The sequence below is a fragment of the Anarhichas minor genome, unplaced genomic scaffold (genome assembly GCF_050575085.1).
Source record: "Anarhichas minor isolate MPS153535 unplaced genomic scaffold, ASM5057508v1 ptg000058l, whole genome shotgun sequence".
Taxonomy (NCBI): domain Eukaryota; kingdom Metazoa; phylum Chordata; class Actinopteri; order Perciformes; family Anarhichadidae; genus Anarhichas; species Anarhichas minor.
This window is the reverse complement of record NW_027466504.1, coordinates 72,755-94,986: the sequence shown is the minus strand read 5'-3', so window position 1 is coordinate 94,986 and position 22,232 is coordinate 72,755. Positions and strand designations below refer to the sequence as shown.

Sequence of the window (22,232 nt, the reverse complement as noted above, 5' to 3'; positions counted from 1 at the left end):
CTGGGCCCTTTTCCTGATGGTGTTGATGTTGGAGGCCCACTTCAGGTCCTGGGAGATTGTGGATACCAGAAACTTGAAGGTCTCCACAGCGGACACAGTGTTGTTGAGTATGGTGAGGGAGGGCTAGTGTTGGGGGGCTCCTCCTGAAGTCCACTGTCATCTCCACAGTTTTGAGCTTGTTCAGCTCCAGGTTGTTCTGACCACACCAGAGGACCAGCTGTTCAACCTCCCGCCTGTACGCAGACTCGTCACCGTCCCTGATGAGGCCGATGACCGTTGTGTCGTCTGCGAATTTCAGGAGTTTAACAGATGGGTCCTCTGAGGTGCAGTCGTTGGTGTAGAGGGAGAAGAGCAGTGGGGAGAGCACACACCCCTGGGGGGCGCCAGTGCTGAAAGTAGTGAAGGTTCTTGTTATGATGTCTGTGGGCCATGTCAGGTTCTTAGTGATGTGAACTCCCAAGAACCTGAAGGTGCTTATCCTCTCCACAAGTGTTCCGTCCACTCTCAGAGATGTGTTCCTCTACTGCTTCCTCCCAGAGTGCAAAACCAGCTCCTTTGTTTTGCCACCCGCTTTGGATGTTATCAGCTGATGGAATGGGTTAGACGGGCCTGCTACACCTACTATTATGTTCAGAAGGCCATTATCATCTATTCCCATGGATGATCACCAATACGAGTACAAGAAGACAACGGCAACCTGTGATTACGACAGGAGCAAAGGAGGAAGTCAGGTGACAAATTCATATGGAGTGGTGTCCAGAGGTAATTTATGGATCAAACAGACACAGGACTTTCATTCAGGAGACCGCTGCTCATGCCCCGTGTGAAAACCAAACGTCAGTGACTAATTTGACTTCCTTTACCAAAGGAGGAGAATACCATTCTTGTTGTCCTCTGATGAAGGCTTGTTGTCAATCAGCATGATAAATGAATTGATGGACTGAAGCCATAGTATTGAGATGTTTTTGGTAAATTTCCATCCACTATCCCAGTTGATTAGCATTTGTTGCTGTTTGAAGGCCTCCAGTATGACTGATGGAGAATACTTACAGTGCTTCACCTGACACATGTGGGAACTATTCATTATGAGGAAAAATGATGTTTCATGGATTAGAAGTGGGCCTGGTACTTGGGGCTGAGCATACCTAGTTATTGATTTAATAACATGAATCTCTCCTGACAGGCCCACGTGGGCTGACTGTGTGAGTCAGCTACACTAAAGTGAAAGCCCCCTGCTGTGTGTGTGTTTGTTAGTTTGTACACTGCCTGTCTTCTAATTCTGAATAATTAATGGGGCTACCGGGTCTGGGGAAAGCAACAGCTGGTATAGTGCAGAGAGGAAAGAGGGAGTTTCTGAGTGTGTGTGTGTGTGTGTGTGTGTGTGTGTGGGCGGGTGTGTTTTAGCCATCTTGAGGGGACATAAATCTGATTACAGATCTGATTTTTGGGGATTCCCCTTTTTGGGTACAATGCGGAGACAATTGCACATCACCATTACCTAAATATTACAGTTTCAGGAAATTAATGTTAGTCAATATAATGTCCCCAAAAGTCATGATAACATGACTGTGTGTGTGTGTGTGTGTGTGTGTGCGTGTTGGAGGTGATTCAACTCACCCTGCCCCCTTTATTGAGTGCTGGTCCACAAGCACAGCTGTTAGTAACAGAGACAATGAATGGAAATTGTGTGTTACGGTGACAACACATGACGAGGTGTGATGAGCAGTTCATCGGCCCAACATTCATACACCAGTATAATCAGACAGCTGTATAATTATTAGTAGTAAAATACAATCAAAAGGGTTACACGTAGTTGTTTAAGCTCTAAGAAAACTAAATGCATTGATTGGAATAAAATCTTTTAACGGTGAAGTTGCAGATTGCAGATTGTTTAGTGACTATTTCAAGTGAATGTACGTTGGAAGTTGCAGTTTGTGCAGAAATAAAAATAATACGATTATGTAAACGGCTCATTCTAAAGGGGTGAAAACACAACTACTCTTATTTTCAAGTGTTAAAACATTAAAGAAAACCTACTTATCAATATCATATTCCATTTCTGGCAATAGATCCTCCTATATGTTATACTGTGTTCCTTTAAATGCAAAGCTAATCTTAACAGTGAGTGCTGTTGTACAGGTGAACCCAAATGCAGGACACTGACACAGGTTTGTTGTGAGACCAGGCTTGACGAGGGTGAGTGATGTGGACAGATTGCACAAGGGTAGCAGACAGGAGTCCTGGTGCACATGTATCTGCTTTAGTTTTAGAAGATAATGATCCCCATTCAGGGAGGACTCAGATTTCTATAGATGTGAAGATTATTTCATTTCTGAATCGGATTATGTTTGTTGCACATTTTTCCAAAATTATAGTCCTAAATTTGTTAAATTTGCAGGCAAGCGCCACAGCCTTCATTATCAGTCTAACCAATAGCACGCTAAGATACAGACGGAGGGATCATCATGATCAGATTTACCTACATTGAGCACAACTGTTTGAGGAATATACAAAAGGACAAGGTAGCAGCACCATGTGATGTGTTGGGGTTATATATGATATTGGAAAATGCTATCGATGCAACTAGTTTGTTTTGTACAACATTGTGTTTAAAGGTAAATCAACCTTTTGTAAGTGTAAAGGTGGTGCCCGCTCTAATAATGATGGCAGCATCATGCTCCTACGGGTGAGGGGGAATTGAAGTGGCCTGCATCTATTTCTCTTTAGATAGTTTTCTCCCCCACTCTCTTGTATCATCACTGATTGAAGAATTCAGGTTAGTGACACTACAGTTATGTGTCAAGAGCCGTACCCATCCTCTACAGCTTTCAGTTTGAAGTTGCAGTGCTTCCCTCAAATTTATAGGATGGTCCTCAAACTACTGGTGTTGTCACGGGGAGGTGCTGTGTGATATGCAGAAGCAGAAGTTACACCATTATTTGTAGCTATTTTTTATGTTATCTACTGTTATTACTTTTATATGAACCACAGATCATCCAGTTTATTCAAATTATGACATTTTTAGAATGTGGCTTTGTAGTTCAAAAACAAGGGGTAGCAATGCTTGTATGTCTTTCTTCAGTAGGTCCCACACATCATGGGGGAAAATAGTAGGTGTGTCAAAATGTTGTGATTTTAATTTTTGTGTGTGTCAATTGAGTTGATCATCTGAGATGAAATGGAGCAGTCTGGGTCTTGTCCCTGTCTGTTTTTAATGGATGTAGTTTAAAGTTTCGGAGCACTTCATTGGACTTTAGATGTGATGTGACGGAGTGAGGGGGGCTATGTTGTGCTTCTCTTCATCTCCCACGCACTGACTATCCCGTATTGCATTCTCTCATCTGGTCATTTCCTGTCACCACCGCCAATAACTCCCCTTTGCAGGTAGGGGGGCTCTCGACAGAAAACACTCCCTTTAGGCCTTCTCCTCTGTCTCCTTGTTTCAGAAAAGGAAATAAAAAGGGTTCAGTCAAACCAGAGAAAAGAGACGGCTCAGGTTAGACCTGAGAAATGACAAGGGTCACATTAGACCAGAGAAATGAGAGGGGAATTGTGTGAGGTCAAAATAGACCTGTGCAATGAGCTAACAATAGACCAGCACAATGAGTGAGGTCACGTTAAACCATGTACGATGACCGAGGTCACCTTAGACCAGTGATTTTCAAACGCTGTGCCGTGAGAGATCGTCAGGTGTGCCGTAGGAAAATGTCCAATTTCACTTAATGAGTCCAACAAACCGTTATTTAGTTGTTGCAAATACGTTGCCATTGTTGATTGTCAGAGCTGCAATATAGTGGCTGGCTAAGTAATAAATACTCTTCCATGCCAGTAGGTGGCAGTAGGTAGCGCAGTAATGACGTGTTAATTTAGGACAGTAGAATGAAATGACTAAACATGGAGAAGTTCAGTTTTTCTGCTCCACATATCTGGAACAAAGTCCCAGAAAGCTGCAGGTCTGCTGAGACCCTCAGCTCCTTTAAATCAAGATTGAAGACTTTCTGTTTGCTGCCTTTAATTAAACCAGATTCAAGGATATTAATCAATTTCCTTCATTTTACTACTGTATTTTATTTCTTACACTGATTTCTAGTGTTTTAATGAATGTTTTTAAATCTCCTTTTCTTTTGCCTTATGTTTTGATGCTTTTAATGGTTTTATGTGAAGCACTTTGAATTGCCTTGTTGAAATGTGCTATACAAATAAACTTGCTTTGCCTTGTTTGCATGTATTATATTGTACAGTGTATTTTTTAATCACGTTTTTTGGGTTAGTAAATAAAGGAGCCGACTGAGCCTATATTTACATTGTAGCCCATCGTGTCCATTGTGTCTGGTCCATGCCACTCACCCTCCAACAATAACACTAATATAAACAAGACAAGCTAAATATTTCGTTAACTGTAACTTTTAAGGTTAGGTAACATAAGCAGCAACTTTGCTAATCTTAACTAATCTTATGAGTTTGTTAATGCTAATTACTTATCAATTATAATCTTATTATCTGCTGCTCAACATGACGTTACTTAACATAATAAGTTACAGTTTTATCAGAATATTAGAGTTGTATTGTTCACCTTGGTGTTATTGGTGGAGGACATTTGGCTTTTTAAAACGAATCAACGTGTGCTATTGTATCCTTATGATCTTCTCTGCTTTACACAATTTCAGACGTCACAAGCCCACAGAAGACCTGAGCCTGGAGTTCTGCAGCTAGAGTCTTCTCCTGGAGAGACACAAGTCTTTGTACAAGTTTTTCCACTTTGCAGAAGTACTCCCCAACACCTGAAAACAGACTTCGATTGTGTAAAATCAGTGGAGATTGCCTCAAAGAATGTCTTTGCAATTGCATTGCAATGAGTTGATCAAACGTATCAGACCAAGAGCTTATTATTCCCACCAAAAAGATTTTCAATACCTTAGAATGGAAAGTGTGTGTACGATGGGATGTGTCAAAAGAGCCCTTCAGCCCATGGAGTACACTGATGGAACCTGAGCATAATTAGATTGTCTGCTGTAGTAATGTGGTTAGCTGTAGAGGAGCACACTCCCTTTAGTATAGAAAAAAAGTCTCAATGCTCTGAATCAGGCTGTCAAATACCAAACTGTTTGATAGTCACAAAAGAGTCCATCTCTATACATAGTCATAGACCAAGTCCACATTTAATAAGCCAACTGCGCTGCGACTGTAGTGCTGTTTCTTCATCCATGAAATGGTTCAAGTCAAGGACCACTAAATTAAGCTTTTGGATATTTTTTTGTTACACCCTTTGATATAGAAAAATGTATATACATAAATATACATAAAATGAGACCAAATTCAGTTTCTTTTACACAATTGATGACTTCCATTTTGTGCCGTTATTTTTTTTTGTTGCCATGTTCAGCTAATTGCACAATAAAGTATGCAATTTCAAAATTCAGTATTTCAGCTACAAGGGGCTTTGCTTTAGAGATGACATGGATAACCTCTCTGGCCATTTTAAAGGATCTGCAGGGTTACGTCATGCCTTGGTATCATACGGATCTCCAGATAATGAAACTGGATGTAAACCCAGTGCTACAGTGTGGGGTGGAGAACCTGGTCCTGTTAACTGTCCTCCATGAGCAGATAAAGATAGAAGCACCCCCCCTGCTGTATGGAGAGCAGATACTGCAGAGATCCATTCTTTCACTCGTTCAGCTTTCCCAGCCTTTCTTGCCTCTTCTCCCAGTCAGCAGTACTTGAGAACTTCACTGCGGACTTTTAAAAATGTCATTTAATACTAGTACACTGAGTACACTGCTCAAAAAAAATGAAGGGCACACTTAAATCACACATCAGATCTCGATGAACGAAATATTCAAGTTGAAAATCTTTATTGATATATTGAAATCGTCATTGTGTAATTCCTCGAGAACAAAATGACATAAGAACGGTCAATGGAAACCAAAGTTTCCATTGACAATGGGTCTGAGGGTTTCATCCCTGTACTTAACAGCAGTCAGGGTACTGTTGGCTAGCACGTGGAGGTTTTTGCCACCCTCTAAGGATATGCCTCCACAGACCCTCTGCCGGTCATGCTGAATGATGTTACAGGCAGCAAAGCGTTCGTCACGGCATCTTCAGACTCTTTCACGTCACATGTGCTAATTGTGAACCTGCCTTTTACACTTTTTAATTGATATCTAAGGTGCCAGTGATATGTTGGGTCATTGTACTTTGGCTTCAGCATTCAGCCATGGTGGTGATGCTTTGTTTCAAATGGAACTCTATATTGCGATCTGTATTAAATACAGTGCAAATCTCCATAAGAACAGCTAACCCCTCTTCTCCTACTCACACAGACAGATGCACAAGCACAGCTTGTGTCAAACATAATACTGCTCTCCAGCTCAACCACTCATTTACTGGCTTTTTATCTGACACATCATGGCATTTTCCAGTCACAACCCCCAGCAGAGGAAAGTTTCAGGGTTCCATTAAGCATCAGATCTAGGCCCTGTTCACTATCTTTGAGTGCTTTCTCATGCATCAAATCATAATAACACTGAGATGTAATCCCACTAATTAAATTCAAATCAATTTGTTTGTATAACCCAAAACCCCAAATCACAGAGTTGTCTCAGAGGGCTTTACAATATGTGCAGCATATAACATCCTCTGTCCTTGGACCCTCACATCGGGAAAGGATAAACTTCCCAAAAACCCTTTTACAAGGAAAAAAATTAAAAAATAATAATAATATATCAATTTTCTATAGCGCTTTTCAAAATACCCAAAGACGCTTTACAAGGCAGAGACAAACAGAACAAACAAACAAAAAAAAGAAACATCAGAGAGCAACAGAGGAGGGATCCCTCTCACAGGACGGACAGAAGTGTGAACACCAAAATAAAATGACAACATAGTCAATTCATAAGATGTAAATTATACATACAAGGACAGAAGCAATAGCAGTAGCAGTACTAATATTAGCAGAATAACACAAAAAAGATGACTACTGATAACAGCCAGCAGTGGATAGTATAGAATAATTGTCACGGTTTAGGCTTTGCCCCCTGTGTTCCTGTGTCTCTGTCTCTGTGTGTGTGTGTTTCCCCTGATTGCACTCGTCCTTCTCACCTGCCCAGTCCACCCAGCTGCCTTCAATCTTCTCATCACCCCACACATATACTGTATACTCCCCTGCTTTCCCTGTTCTGGTTGTCAGATCGTCCTTGTTCGTTCCCCTGTCTGTTCCAGCATTGTCTCCCTCGTGTTTGCTCCTGGTTGGTACCTTTGCCTTTTTTGTGACTTTGCCTTTTTGTATTTTGTTTGGATTTTTGCCCGCTCCCTGTTGGAGTCGCTTTAAGTTTTTGTTTATGACTTTTTAAGTAAAATACCTTATTTCCAACTTCACCTCGTCTCCAGTGTCTGTGTCTGCGCTTGAGTCTCTGATCTGCCCCTCGGACGTGACAATAATAGTGATAATTAAAGCAGTAACAGTGCCACCTGCCCATCAGGACTAACTAAGCATTCAGACCCATTCACACACTGATGGCACAGCCTTCGGGACCAATTTTGGGTTAAGAGTCTTGCCCAAGGGCACATTGACATGAACTAGAGGAGCCGGGGAACGAACCGCCAATTTTGTAAATGAGGACCCACTCTACCTTCTGACCAACAATTGCACCTTAATGGGACATGAATATATACAGATGGAGAGATGAGCTCAGTGTATAGGAAGTGGCCTATAGCAGCATATCTAGGGGCTGGACCAAGGCAAACCTGAGCGAGCCCTAACTGTAAGCATTATCAAAGAGGAAAGTCTTAAGCCTACTCTTAAAATGTGGTGAGGCTGTCTGCCCCCTGACTGAAGCTGGGAGCTGGTTCCACTGGAGAGGAGCTTGGTAGCTGAATGATCTGCTTTCCATTCTATGTTCCCATTCTATTCTCATACAGTACCCTTTTAACCCCCACCTTAACTTCGCTCTCCAATGGGCTTCAGTATTGGGGATAGTCAGGAAACCAATCCAGGCACTCCAACATCTTAGAACAATGCGGAAGGATGTATTAAATAGCCTTTATTTTAGTGGCTGAATCATGAAAAGAGCCAAAATGTTTCGACAGCTTTAGGTCTTCGTCACAGCATGAGGCGGCAACCTCGGGTTCTGAAGAGTGAAGCCGATGCAAAAGTGTCTTAAAGCTGCATTCTCTCTAGTGTCCATCAGGGGGCCACTCCTCTGGTTGTATAGAAGTCTATGTGAAAATGACTCTACTTCTCTCTTGATTTATTACCTCAGTAAACATTGTAAACATGAGTTTATGGTCTGGAGAAGTTGTTAAGGATCAAATCTGTGGTTGATTTGTCAAATATGTAGGTTAGAGTGGAACTGCTACAGTGAGTCACTAATATTACAGTGTGTCTGTGAATCATAACGATCATAGTAACTTTACACTCTGTTTAGCTGGTTGCTACAGACAGTGTTATTACACATTTACCTATTATTTAGCCTGAGACAACATGAAAACTGAAATACGTACTGACTTTATTTTAACGGCTCTCTGTAATCAGGAAGGACCGATAAGACGTTTACAGACTTTACTTATTATTTCTCCTGCTCTGATCAGCAGCTGTCTCCTCTCAGCTCACCCATGGCACTCTCTCTCTCTCCCTTTTAAGTTATTCGTTTTATAGCCAAGCAACGTTCACACATACAAGGAATTTGTCTCCATAGGTTGCTGCACTCTCTCTCTCTCTCTCACCACAGATTGTTTGTTGATTTTAGATAGCGTGCTCATAAATGTATAGTATTTGTTGTTAGTTTAGATATTAGTTGACTAGATCATTATTATTGGAACTTAATAAACTCTGTTATACTTTAGAGAGCAGCTGTCTGTGATTACTTTGTGCATGTATTGTGATAATAGCTGTATATGTGGTCTGTGCTCGACCTTAAACCTTCAATTTCACTCTGAATGTGTAACAGTACTCAGACTATTGACATTGTGAGTGAATATTAATTATGAGACTTAGTTTATCGTTTGGTTATTGGTCCCTGTTCACAGGGTGGTGCCCCGTTATTATTAATAATTGTTAATAATCTTACTGACATTAATAATTCTATTGATGTCAATAATTTAGTTTTTCATATTTGCTGATAACTTTTCCTTCCAAACACCGTAATATTATTACTGCTAGATTATAGCAACACAGCATTTTAATGTCACAACTGAGTGGTTAATATTTTCTATTGTAATCTGCAAAGTAACTCGTAACTAAAGCTGTCAAATACATATAAAAGTAGTAAAAAGAAAAATATAACTCTGAAGTACAAAGTAACTGTATTTAAATTAATTAATTTGTAGATCGCAGTAGCTACACCACCAAGAGAAAGGCCAGCACTGAAAGTGCGACACATGGTAAGAAGAAGAGGGGTGACAACACTGACTCCAACACCGGGGAACCCACCAAGATGTCAGTGGAGGACATCAGAGAGACTGACAAGGAGGAGGCCGGTGCTCAGCAGCCGCCAGCAACAGAGACTCCCAGGACGGAGGGAGATCGGCTCTGACCTCTCCAAGAGCTCCAGCAGCCCTTCATCCTCCCAACAGAACAATAGGAGCTCGTCCACATCAGTCAAGATATGCAGACGTAAGCTGATAGTGTGAAAGAAAGTTTAACACTCCTGGCTAGCGCTCGGCCAAGAAGTAGCTCCCCGTGAAACTAAAACATGTATGTTTTTTTTTATACACTTTTTGTACGGATTAACCTTTTAAGGACGATAGCCAGATCAAATGTCTTAATTGGTGAGTTTCTGAGGTTCTGGTCAAAATATTTTGCGACATTTGGACAGCGCCATAGCAGCGATTTCCACATTCCAGTCTCAAACTAAGCTAACCTGCTAATAGTGGTGGCTTCATATTTACCGTACAGACATGAGAGTTTCGATCTTTGCCTCTAACTCTCAGCAGCAAAAAAGCAAGTAATTGTATTTCCCAAAATATGAAAATATTCCTTTTGTAATTTGAAGCAAACTAAAAAACTTAAAATTAAAAACGTCTAGATTTACATGTGAAGAATGTTGCAGGCTGTAATGTAGAAGAACAGCAGAAGATTTTCTAGCCCCCAGGTTAACAACCTCTGGTTTCAACCATAGCGTCTAGCTTTAGTTTAAACATAGTGACGTTAAGGTCAGATGTTCCTCACAGACTTTGTGAAACATGAATCTGTGTTTGTGTTTGTGTGTGTAGCGAAATTTGAGGAAAAGTACCTGCAGCTTAAAACCTTCTGGTGACGAGTGACCCCCATTTGGATGCTGAGTGAGACCGTTTAGAGTGGTACTGTGGTTCCGAATGGACTTTTTATTAAGAAATATCAAAAATGCTCCAGACATATTGAATACCGAATTAACGACAAAAGTCTGGGCAAAATAATCATACCAGCCATTTTACACACTGCAAAACACAATTATACATGAACTAAGATCATATCTAGAAGATATCTATAAGTTTTACCACAATACCACGTTGTTTTGGGCAAAAAACTGCGTACTATGCTCTTTCTTTGGGTCTCTCATGGGAAAGCGCGCAGCGATCATGGCAGATGAATACATTCAGTAGGGTCGTGATTCGACCCGGCATCGACTGGCGTTGTCGAAATTACTCTCTTTCAAACCGTTCAAAAGTTATATATATCAAAGCCAACCATCAACCCATAGCTCAGCAGAAAATAAATTGGGTAAAAACGTACCTTTTGCTGATTTTCGTGACGAAAAACAAATTTATTCCATTGAAATTTGCAGCAGCTGCATACTGCTTCTCCCCTTCGTGTCTGTGAGGTGGAATGGCGGCTCTCCGAGAATGAATGAGAAAATGGCAAAGGATTCAGCCAGCTGGACCAATGAATGTAGACAGGGGGGTTCGGCCAGCATGTCGACATTTTCAGTGGATAAACAGAGACGCATCTTCTCAAACACCCCGCATGGCTCCCGTTGGACTATCCCGCGTCTAACAAGGTGTCACATGATTAAATCGGCCAATCACAGGCCTTACCAACCTTTACATACAAACACACACAGGAATTTATTTTTATGAATGACAGATATGACAGCTCAAAACTGCTCAAAATTAATCCAAATCATGCCAAACTGCTTTATTAGGATTATTGAACACTCTTAGTGATAAGACAAGTGAAAATATAGTTAATATTTAGTTATATAGTATATACAATTAGAATACAGCAATGCAACTGCTGGTTCCAAAAATTTGAATTTTGCTTGACTCAGACCATTTATGCTGGCCTGCTTCACTCAATCAAAGTAAAATATGTTGTGGAGACATGTAAAACGTGTTGTGCTATGACTGTGGCGTATTTTTAGGCTTCAATCTGCATTATTTCAAATAAATATTTCAAGTGGAGTGCTTTTTTTTCAGGTGAACCTGAAACTTTTTTCAATTTGAGCTGTGCCATATATGTATATGTTATTAACCAGTAACATATACACAATATTTACACAATTCAACACATCTCACAAGTGTTACCTGTATTATACCATCACAATTATTAAAATAGACCTTGTAGTTAGAGCTCTGGACTCTCTTGAGTATGGGTATGCAATTTTTGAGCAGAGGCCTAAAAATAGGGCTCGGGGGCTGTCGTCACTAAAAGGTTTGAACTTAAAAAGCTCGGAGGAGGCTTTGGATCAGTGTATGCTGGGAACATAAAAACTGATCATTTACCAGTAAGTATTATGTAGGTATTCTCACATCACACACACACACTGAATGCTCCGTGCACTAACCAAAGTACTAGTGATTCTGTAGGTGGCCATCAAACACATCCCCAAAGTTGATGTGGAGAGTCGACCAATGGTGAGTGATTTGATCTGATGTCTCATCCCCGACTGTTAAAATCATTGTTGAACTTTTTTCCTTTCTAGTTACTTTTTGTTGACAAAGAAAAAAACAACCACTTATATTAAAATACTCATTTAGTTCTGTATATTGTTTCCTCCAGGTCTTTAATGGGAGGACACACATGGCAGAGGCACTCCTCATGTTGAGAGCAGGAGGTGGACCGGCGTCTGCGGCCGTGTCATTAATAGACTGGTACGCTCTGGACCAGGAGGTTCTCCTGGTCATGGAGAGACCAGTCTCCTGTGTGGACCTGTCAACATACGTGGATAACAACAATGGTCCACTGAGGGTAGACCAGGCCAAGGTACTGAAGCTGGGTGGAGCATGTTTCTGTTTCAGTGTTTGGTGTTCCCTTCAAGCTTTTAAATAGTTTTTCTTTATCTCTGTCTCAGAACATCATGAAGCAGCTGGTGGAAGCAGCCATCAAAATGCACTCTGAGGCGGTCTTCCATCGCGACATTAAGACAGAAAATGTCCTTGTCGAAACCAACTCCAATGTCCCTCGAGTGCGGATCATAGACTTTGGATGTGGCTGCTACATGAAGAAGAGGCCATACCGCCACTACTCTGGTACGACGTCTGGCTTCTGCTCCTGCCCTTCATCTGTTGATCTCTGGAGTGACTTTCATTTAAATCTTACTCTCATCCTTTGTTTCTTTCTGTCTCCATCGATGTGTCTGCGTATTGTAGGAACTGCTGCGTACGCTCCTCCAGAGTTTTATTCACAGGGTAAATACGAGGCCGGCCCCACCACAGTCTGGCAGATTGTCGCGCTGCTCTTTGAATTGCTGGATGGACACAAAAAGTTTATCACCTCCAAGTTCCTCCGCAGGAAAATCAACCTCAACAGTGAACTGTTCCAAGGTGAGACGATGCTGGTGTCAATACAGTATCTGAGTTTTGGTAAAGATAATAATGTGCAGAGTTTTTTCCTTCCATGTTCTAATCGATCACTGCATCTTCCACCCTAATATTTACTTTCTTCTGAATCCTCTCTCTTTTCAGACTGCCAGGATTTGTTGAGGATGTGTTTTGCCATAAACCCGAGGGATCGTGCCACCCTGGAGCAGATGCTGCTGCACCCCTGGTTTGAATATAACTGCCAAACACGCCCCCCAAACACCTCCCACCACCCCTTGTGCTGGGCCTGGACCTGAAGTGTAATATACTGTGGCATAAGTTACTACACAAACCATACTTTCTACACTGAATAACAAAAAAATGTAGTCAGCCAGATCACGCACAGCTTGGCATTTCTACAAAAGAAACTTAATGAGGTGGATGTGACCAGGAATAAAACAGAAGTTTATTTTGAAATGACACTATGCATGTAACGCGTTGAAACTGATGGTATGTCCCACTCTGTGTTCCGGTTCTGATAAACACATTCAGGCCGTTCGGCCGCTTCTTTGTTCGTCAAATTAGTTGGATCTGAGTTGCTGTGTGCACGGATTCAGGCCCAGTTGGGAATACATCACCTTCCTAATGGCCTTTGTCTCTGGTTGTTTACCAATAGGAAAAGCCTGTTAGGGCGAAGCACATATTAAATAGCAATAGAAGTTACCTGGATGTAACCCCCCCTCTATGAGTACAAGCATAGCCCTCTAACTGCACGCCCAGCTAGACCCGGTCATCAGTTAATGAGCCCATGAGTTAGCCAAGCGATGACTGCGCCCCAAACTTGATAGGGTATGTGTGCAAAGATATAACTATGCAGCGGCAGAGCCTCATTGGGGTAAACCACTAGGAAAGCCTGTGGGAGGACTTTGCATGTGATGCACCAATAGAACTGTAGTAGGGCTGTCACCATAGAATATTTTCACTACACGACTATCGTAATTTATGATAACAATATTATTGTGATATCTATAGAATATATATATAATGCCAGTCAGTCAAAGTCATGATTAACTTTGTTTATTATGCGTTCTGTCTCTTTTTTGCCAAATGAATTACAAATATGAATGTAGGGAGGTGGAGAGAATATAATAATTTATACAATTATTTACAAGGCACTGTATTATTTACATGATAGTATCATATATGTATTTTTTAATCAATATTTACTTTTAAAATATCATGTTATCATTAATACTGGTATAATGTGGCAGAACTAAACTGGAGTTACACACAGATGAGAAATCTCCCCACGGAGCACCAGCTCTTCCACAAATCTTTTTGGGCTTTCATAAATGTTTGAATTAAATTGCTTTGTTTTTGTTGTTATCTTCAGACGCCGGCTTGTCCAGAGCTAAATATTCTTTGACCAAATAGTTCTGAGGCTTATTTCTTTCCAATAATTTGAAATAGGGTTTGTTGAAAAAATTGCGACCCAGTAGAATATTGTATATGTGCACTGTTATAAATGATTTATAATTCAAAAACATTTCAAATATGTATTATTGTCATTATTTATTGGTTATCACACGTTTTTATAGATGAACGAGAGAGACAGAGAGAGAGAGAGACAGAGCGAGAGACACACACACAGAGACAGAGAGGGAGAGAGAGAGAGAGAGAGAGACAGAGCGAGAGACACACACACAGAGACAGAGAGGGAGAGAGAGAGACAGAGAAAAACACAAAAACAGTTACTCTTCCCAATGTATTAAAAGGAGTGTTAAACACTACTTCGTCTCCAGACACACAACATATTATCTCATTGTAGCACCATTTTTCATTAAAATCCTGCATGTTGTTCACACTGTTAAAATATCTAAAATCCACCCAGACTCTGGCTCTGACCAGAGAGATGAAGACAGGAAGAGCTTCCTGTCCTGCTCTGTCCTCTACTCTGTTCTTCCTGCTTGTATAGATAGATAGTTTGGCCTCTCCAACCAAGTGGTTCAACAGCTTCCACTTGGAGGAGTTCACTTTTTATAGCAGACTCCTAGAATGAAGGTGGTCCTGGACCAGGTCTCACCAAACCCTTTAAAAACATCCTGCAGTGTGTTACAGAGTCTGTCACAATGATAACAGCTGTGGAAAACGGTCTCCACTGTTTCACAGAATGGACATTGGCTACAAACGGTGGGATTAATGACAGAAATAAAAGCGTTAACAGCAATAGCACCGTGTAGGATCCCCCACTGTAGATCTCCAGTTCTCTTTTTAATAGGAGGTCTGTATGAAACCCTCCAAACTGGTTTCACACCAGTGTCCAAGTCCAGTTTCTGTCTCCACACAGTGTCGGCTCTCTGGTTCAGTTTGTTTCTGTTGAGCACTTTCACACAGTTTGTGTAGACAGTTTTCCCTTTCACTGTGTGGAGGTCCAAGAGTTTAGACTGTTTCATTGAATGATGGTCCTGAGACCCCATTCAGCTGTGGAATAAATCCTAAATCCGGAAATGGATCTGTAGAGTCAGGAGCTTCCTCTCCTCTGTCGTACTCCTGCAGTATCTCGACCTCGTTCTCCGTCAGTCTCCCCGCCCACCTGCTCAGGATCCTCGTGCTCTGCCGGATGGATTTCAGCCCGAGTAGAGAAGCCACTGCAGGTGCGTCTGTCAGTCCAGGACCGGCTACATCCACTAGTCTCCTCAGTCTCCTGCCTTCCTTAAAACACAGTCTGTCACCTCTCTCCACACCACATCCGTTGGACGTGTGAGATATCTCTATATAAACTGGAACCTGAAAGTAGTCACTCTGCTGTCAATGTGCACCAGCCCCTGACCCCCCCTCCTCCTTAGGTAAAACGAGTACGCTCTGAGGGACCCAGTGCAGCCTGTCCCAGAAGAAGTCTGTTAGGATGGCCTGTAGTCTCTGTGTGAGGCCTTTAGGGGGGTCCATGCAGGCCAGCTTGTGCCACAGAGCCGAAGCCACCAGATTGTTGATGACCAGAGTCCTGCCTCTGTATGACATCTGTGGCTTTAGCCATTTCCACTTTGCCAGTCTTCCCTGCATTTTCTCCACAACTCCCTCCCAGTTCTTTTTTACAGTACATTCATTCCCCAGATACACACCAAGATATTTAAACCCGTCTTTTTTCCAGGTCAACCCCCCTGGTAGACTGGGCAGACCCTCCCTCCAGTTCCCCACTGCCAGTGCTTCGCTCTTTGCCCAGTTAACCTTTGCGGCTGACAGGGTGCCGAAGTCTTTGACAATAGTGGTCAGTTTACTGACCTCCTCTTGGTTTTTAACAAAGACAACAACGTCGTCAGCATAAGCTGATAAAATAAAACTTTTGTTAAAACCCTTTAAAACCTGACCTTCAATGTTCGCTCTGATTTTGCATAACATGGGTTCAATAGCCAGCACATACAGCATCCTTGAGAGGCAGCAGCCCTGTCTCACCCCTCTAGACACTCTAAAGGGGGCACTAAGACCTCCATTCATTTTCAGTACACTCTCAATGTCCTGGTACAAAACCTTGATCATAGCTATGAGACCTGGGCTGAGGCCAAAACTCTCTTGAGTCTTCCAGAGGTAAAGGTGCTCAACCCAGTCAAAAGCCTTTTCCTGGTCTAGCGAAATGAGACCAGTTTTAATGCCCAAAGAACCAGAGATTTCCAAAATATCACGAATTAAGGACACATTTTGCCAGGCACACCCTAGGTCTGGTCTCGGTGGATTACCTGGTCCATCACTTCTCTTAGACTGTTGGCCAGCGCTTTGGACAGGATCTTGTAGTCTGAGCAGAGAAGGGACACAGGACGCCAGTTCTTCATTTCTTGCAGGCCTCCTTTTTTCGGTAGCAAAGTTATTACTGCCCTCCTGCAACTGAGCGGTAGCATCATGTCTTTAAAACTCTCGTTAAAAACAGTTAAAAGATCCTCCCCCATCACGCTCCAGAACTCTTTGTAGAGCTCTATTGTGATCCCATCGATTCCTGGGTCCTTCCTCCCCTCCATGCCCTGCAGAGCCGCGTACAGTTCATCTGTCACCAGAGGACCCTCCAACCCAGCGTTCACATCCTCTGGGACCTTTGGCAGCTCTCTACAGAAGGACTCAAACAGTTCATTGTCATTGGTGTATTCCTCAGAGTAGAGTTTTGAGTAAAAACTCACCGCTCTCCTCCGGATCTCATTTGCGTCTCTGACTTCTTGCCCTGAATCAGAGCGCAGAGCATGGATGACCCTTCTCTGCCCATTGTTCTTCAGCCGCACCGATCCACCTGTCAATCTCCCGCTCCATCTTACGTGAACAAGACCCCGAGATACTTGAACTCCGTTGCTTGGACGGAAACGTTTCTTTTCATCTAAATCATCCACATCAACCACTTTCTGTATGCCCAAAACACTTTTCATAAATGTGTCTGTGTCTGAAAAATAGTCTAAAATGTCTACAGGTTTTCCAAACATGTCATTCAAGAATTTATTAATTTCCTCCTGCATGTACAGATCTCCACTGTGGGACTGTGAGTCTGTGACAGAGAGACCGTGAGAGTCGTACTCCATCTCTTCCTCCACAACACAAGCCCCCCCCCCCCACTCACCTCTGGACCAGCAGCCTGACTTTGGTCAGCTTCAGCTGTCGGCCTTTTACTGCTGCCTGCTCCACTTTCCCTCATACCTTCCTCTGCTCCTGCTGTCAGTGCTTCCTCTGCTACTTTCCCTTCCTCTACTACTTCTACTTCTTTCCTTTCCTCTGCTACTTTCCTTCCCTCTGTTGTGAGACTCAGAACAGCTGAGTCCTCATCAATAATTGTATCTCGGCCTGAATCAGCTCTCTGTTCCCCATCCTGACTGTCTGTCTGCCCGCTATGCCCCTCCTCGGCCTCGGCCATGGTCGGCGGGGTGAAAAGATGCCACTGCGAAGGATGAATTGGGATTATTTTGAACGCGTCTATGATGTCCGTTTTGGAGAGCCATGCACCCCCTGCCCGGCTAGTTTGATGAGCTTGATGGCGTTGTCTACGGTGGCGTAGTGAAGGGAAAAAGGCTCGGGAGGAATGAGACTATTAACGCTGGCTGTTGGCCCCATGTGGGGGGCGGAAAGATCGAATATTAATCTTTTCTTCCCGGAGTATTTCCTAGTTGCTACTCCTATGGGGCTGGATCGGAACACGGAGAAGGGCGAAGCATTGAAAGGTCCTATTACGTACCCCTTGTCGACCTCTTTTTTAAGAAGATTAGACACTACCGTTGGTTCTTTTATCGCGGACTGGAGGTTTTTGGACACGTGAGAGGACTCTAGCGGTGAAACGACCCCTACCCGGAACCCTTGGGAGAGGCCGGAGAGCAGGTAATCAACAAACACTGAATCAGGATGAGAAGACAATTCTGATGCAAGAGCTGGGACGTTTATTGGTATCGATAGGTGGACTGTCAGTAAGTCCTTGGCCCCCGATGCTTCTGTTGGGGCAGAGCCCTGCGGGGGCACACTGATTTTGGGTGTGCATCTTGGCAGTAACTGCAGATGTGAAGAAATGCGCAGTTGGGGTAAGTGCACACATTCTCATTGAAGTTATTACAAACAGGCTGGTTATTGAACATGTGCACCTTGCGGCTGTGGCTGTCTGTTTTCTCCGCGGAACGTAAATCCTGGTAGAGGCTAAGTGCGGTCGAATTTGGTTTCGGCCTTAGCGCCGTGCTCCGTTGGAAGAAATGGTACCATCGGGCAGAGATGTGCTGAGTGACCCGGGATACTGCAAGTTAGGCAAGTCACTGGCTGTGTGCCACCCACTATCATGACTACCAGTTCTGTGTCCAAGACCGACCAGTTCAGGCGGATGTTGGATTGGGCTATGTATACCACGGCTTTGCTGGAGAACCCTTTGTGGTATATAAAAAGGTGTTTTTTCCGTACCTGATATTAAGGTCGCCAATCAAAACTAGATACACGTCCAGTTCTTGCGATCTGGGTACACGGAGCATATTACTTCTCGATAAATGCCGAAAGCAACTATGAATTTGCCGATTGACATGTCTTTTGACAATCTTGGGTCGGCCGATTTGATAAGTGCAGTAAATTTATCTCCGATGGTAATGTTACCTTCGCACTCGGGGGATGGCAGTATGAGGCTGATGAGGTTAATATCTTTCCCCTGCAGGATTTTTGATCTTAGGCGTGGTGAAATGTTTGCTCCGGATGGAATATATGGGCGGAGGCCAGGGAATTTTGAGGTAGGATTAGGTCGGATGCTTGCTGGGGTGCTGGTGCTGGCGGTGCATTGGACTGCAGATTTTGAGCTCCGTGCCTTGCCGAGGAAGATGAAGCTTGTTTGTCTTCTATGGACTGGAGGTGGGCATCTATGGCCTGGATAGAATTTACCAGTTACCAGAGTTGCTGAGAGGGCTGGAGGTTGGTCGAGCTGGGCTGAGCTGGGGGCGACAGCCTTACGTTTAGCTAGAGGAGCTGCATGGTGAGCTTTCTTTGCGCGTTTGCGGCCAGGAGCTGCGGTGGTGGGCTCGTCCTGGGCTGGTGATCTGAGGCCCACTTCATTGATCAGGCTTTGAAGCTGTGAGCCGTCTAAACCCGGAGCCGGATTTATGCCTTGAGCGGTTAAGATCTCCAGTAATTCGGAACCCGTTTCCTCTTGACGGGTGGCGATCCTAGCACTGTGCCGCGTTGCGGATGTGACCGAAGCCGAATCGTTCAATTCAGCATCAATGAATTTTGTGTCTGAGTCTGCCATCGTCAGGAGGGATATCAGCCCGATGATTAGCAGCCGAACGAACCGAGGATTTGCCATACGAGCATGAGCCTGCAGGGATAGTCTTCCTGTCTGAACTTGCGCTAGAGCTTCATTTCGCGGAGCCCCTGTGTGATCGAGTTCCTCCGCCAGTACGGTCCCCGGCTCGGGGTGCCCTTCGGCCGGCCTGTGAGGACAAGCGGTCCGCTTGTGCCCCACTTCCCCACACTCAAAGCACCTGATGCTACCTGTGCTAGCGTACACCATGTAGTGTCCCTCCCCATGCTTCACACTAAAGGAGACCTACAGCGTCTGTGAAGGACAGGTAAGGAACATGAACACCTGTCTCCTGAAGGACTGGACATGTTTCAGTTCATCATTTTTACAACCCAGACCCACAGTCCTGAAGCTGCTCGCCAGCTTCCCGAACCAACACCTGGTTGGGGATGAATGGGGGAACATGGAGACCCGGGTGGAGGGCACTGCGAGCGGGGAAACCTGCAGATACATGCCGTTCAGCGAGACGCCGCTCGATATTAACTCCGCCACAAAACGCTTCTCATTTAAAAACACCAGCACACCTCTGTTCATCCTGGAGGCATAGGACAGGTTAGCGTGTCCCACACGGTCTCCCACAGCCAGGAGTACCGCCTCTACTGGGACACACGGGTCGGGCTGAACCCGAACTCCATGCCTCAAAGACATGGACGGCGTCTCAGAGGACGCCATCCCCGACAAGAAACACGGTTCTCTGTCCGCCAAAAACACCACTAATCGCACAAAAATACAACCTTAGACCACCACAACTCAATCACACAGTGAACTATGAAGAAAGATTGAAGAACATTTTGAGAAAAAACACCAAACATTTAGCAACGCTCTCCACACTCACCACCACCACGCTCTCAGAGAGAGAGAGAGAGAGAGAGACAGAGAGAGAGAGAGACAGAGAGAGAGAGACAGCCACAGAGAGAAAGAGAGAGAGAGAGAGAGAGACACAGAGAGAAAGAGAGAGAGAGACACACACAGAGAGCGAGAGAGAGAGCGAGAGAGAGAGACAGCCACAGAGAGAGAGAGAGAGAGAGAGGGGTGAAAAACGCATCCATGGTGGGAGCAAATGAGCAGAGAGAGAGAACGCAAGCGCAGTGGCTGCAGGGAGGGGGGGTACAGAGTGACGGATAATGGGATTGAGAAAGCGAGAAGCAGGAGTAGAGAGAAACAGACAGACAGAGAGAGAGAAAGAGAGACAGAGTTGGGGTACACCTGACCTTAAGAAGGGAGGTTAGCTCCTCTGCTAGCCACATACCCACACTTACACACACACACACACGCACACACACATACATACGTACACTGTGCTAACAGGCAGAGGCAGTGAGCCAGCAAGCAGAGAGCGTGTCGACCAGCAGCCATGACAGACACCGGTGAGTAGCTACATATCTAACATCCCCTAGTGTGTGTGTGTGTGTGTGTGTGTGTGTGTGTGCGTGTGTGTGTGTGTGTGTGTGTCTGTGCATGTTTTCATATGAGTGATAATGTGTTGTACCAGCTGTGGTCATGTGATTTTTGGTATCAGATAGATAGAGAGATAGATAGATAGATAGATAGATAGATAGATAGATAGATGAATAAATAGATAAATGAATATATAGATAGATAGACAGATTGATATATCTATAAAGATATATTTTCTGATGATGATAAATATAATTGTAGCAACAGTGAAGTGACCTGTCCAACCATACGGATTCATCTTAGTCTGAAAGGGTGCTTGAGGTTGGAGTTATGTTGATATTTATATATTGCTGTATTCATACAAGAATTACTCAAATTCAGTCTCTCTTTCCAGTGCGGTGAAGGTCAGCTGCAATATCTTTATGTGTAGGGCAAAATAAAAAGATAAAAACGATTTAAAGATTACTGTGGAAGACATAAAAAGATACTTAAAAAGTTGATGTTGCACTACAATAGTAAACTAGGCAAACTCAAGGAAAGAACGTAACATTGACCGATATGAACACTTTCCCACTCTAATTGTGAGTGAAATAAGACAATCTTGTGTACATTCTTCATTCACTGATTGTCTTTTTTTTTATTCTCACTAATTTCTCACATTTAAAAAACCTTAAAGGCTCGGGTACTGTAACCAGTATTCAAAACAAGAAATCAGAGAACACTGTTCAATGTTGTGACGGTCAACACACAGCTCATCATTCAGGTTACTGAATACATTCACTATTAAAATGTTCATGTGTCAACATATATTGCTAAAATTTCAAACAGATTTGTCTCCAGAACATATCAGAGACCAGGTGAAACACGCCCAAATATAGGTATCTCATAATTCATCTTAATGAGGCTAAGGGCTTTTAAATCCATGTTATCCATAGTTTTTTGTTTTGTTCTGTTTGCAAAAAGTAGTCAGGTTCCAAAAACCCAAGATGGCCACAAACCACGACCACCTCCATTTATATTTACAGTCTCTGGTGCAGCCAGTTCAGTGGGTGAAAAAAGATGCTTCTGGCATTTCATCCAATTGCATTTAGACAAAGAAATGTCTTTGCATTGCTAGCAGCTAAACAGCTAATTAAACAGCTATCCAAAATGCAATGTTGTGAATCATTTATTTTCACTTTCGCCATTGTTATGTCAGATGTTATGTAGCAATCTTCCAGCAGTGTCAATGGAGGTGTCAGCACACAGCTTGAGTCGTAGATTCTGTTCATGTGAATTCTGAAATTCTCTCAGAGGATGACGTTTACAATCTTTTGAAGAATTCTGTTTC

At 43.3% G+C, this 22,232-nt stretch overlaps 1 pseudogene; it reads left to right on the top strand.

Annotated features, from left to right (window-relative positions):
* Positions 1–656: 656 nt before the first annotated feature.
* On the top strand, positions 657–13,034 carry LOC142933117 (serine/threonine-protein kinase pim-2-like; annotated as a pseudogene).
* Positions 13,035–22,232: the final 9,198 nt, after the last annotated feature.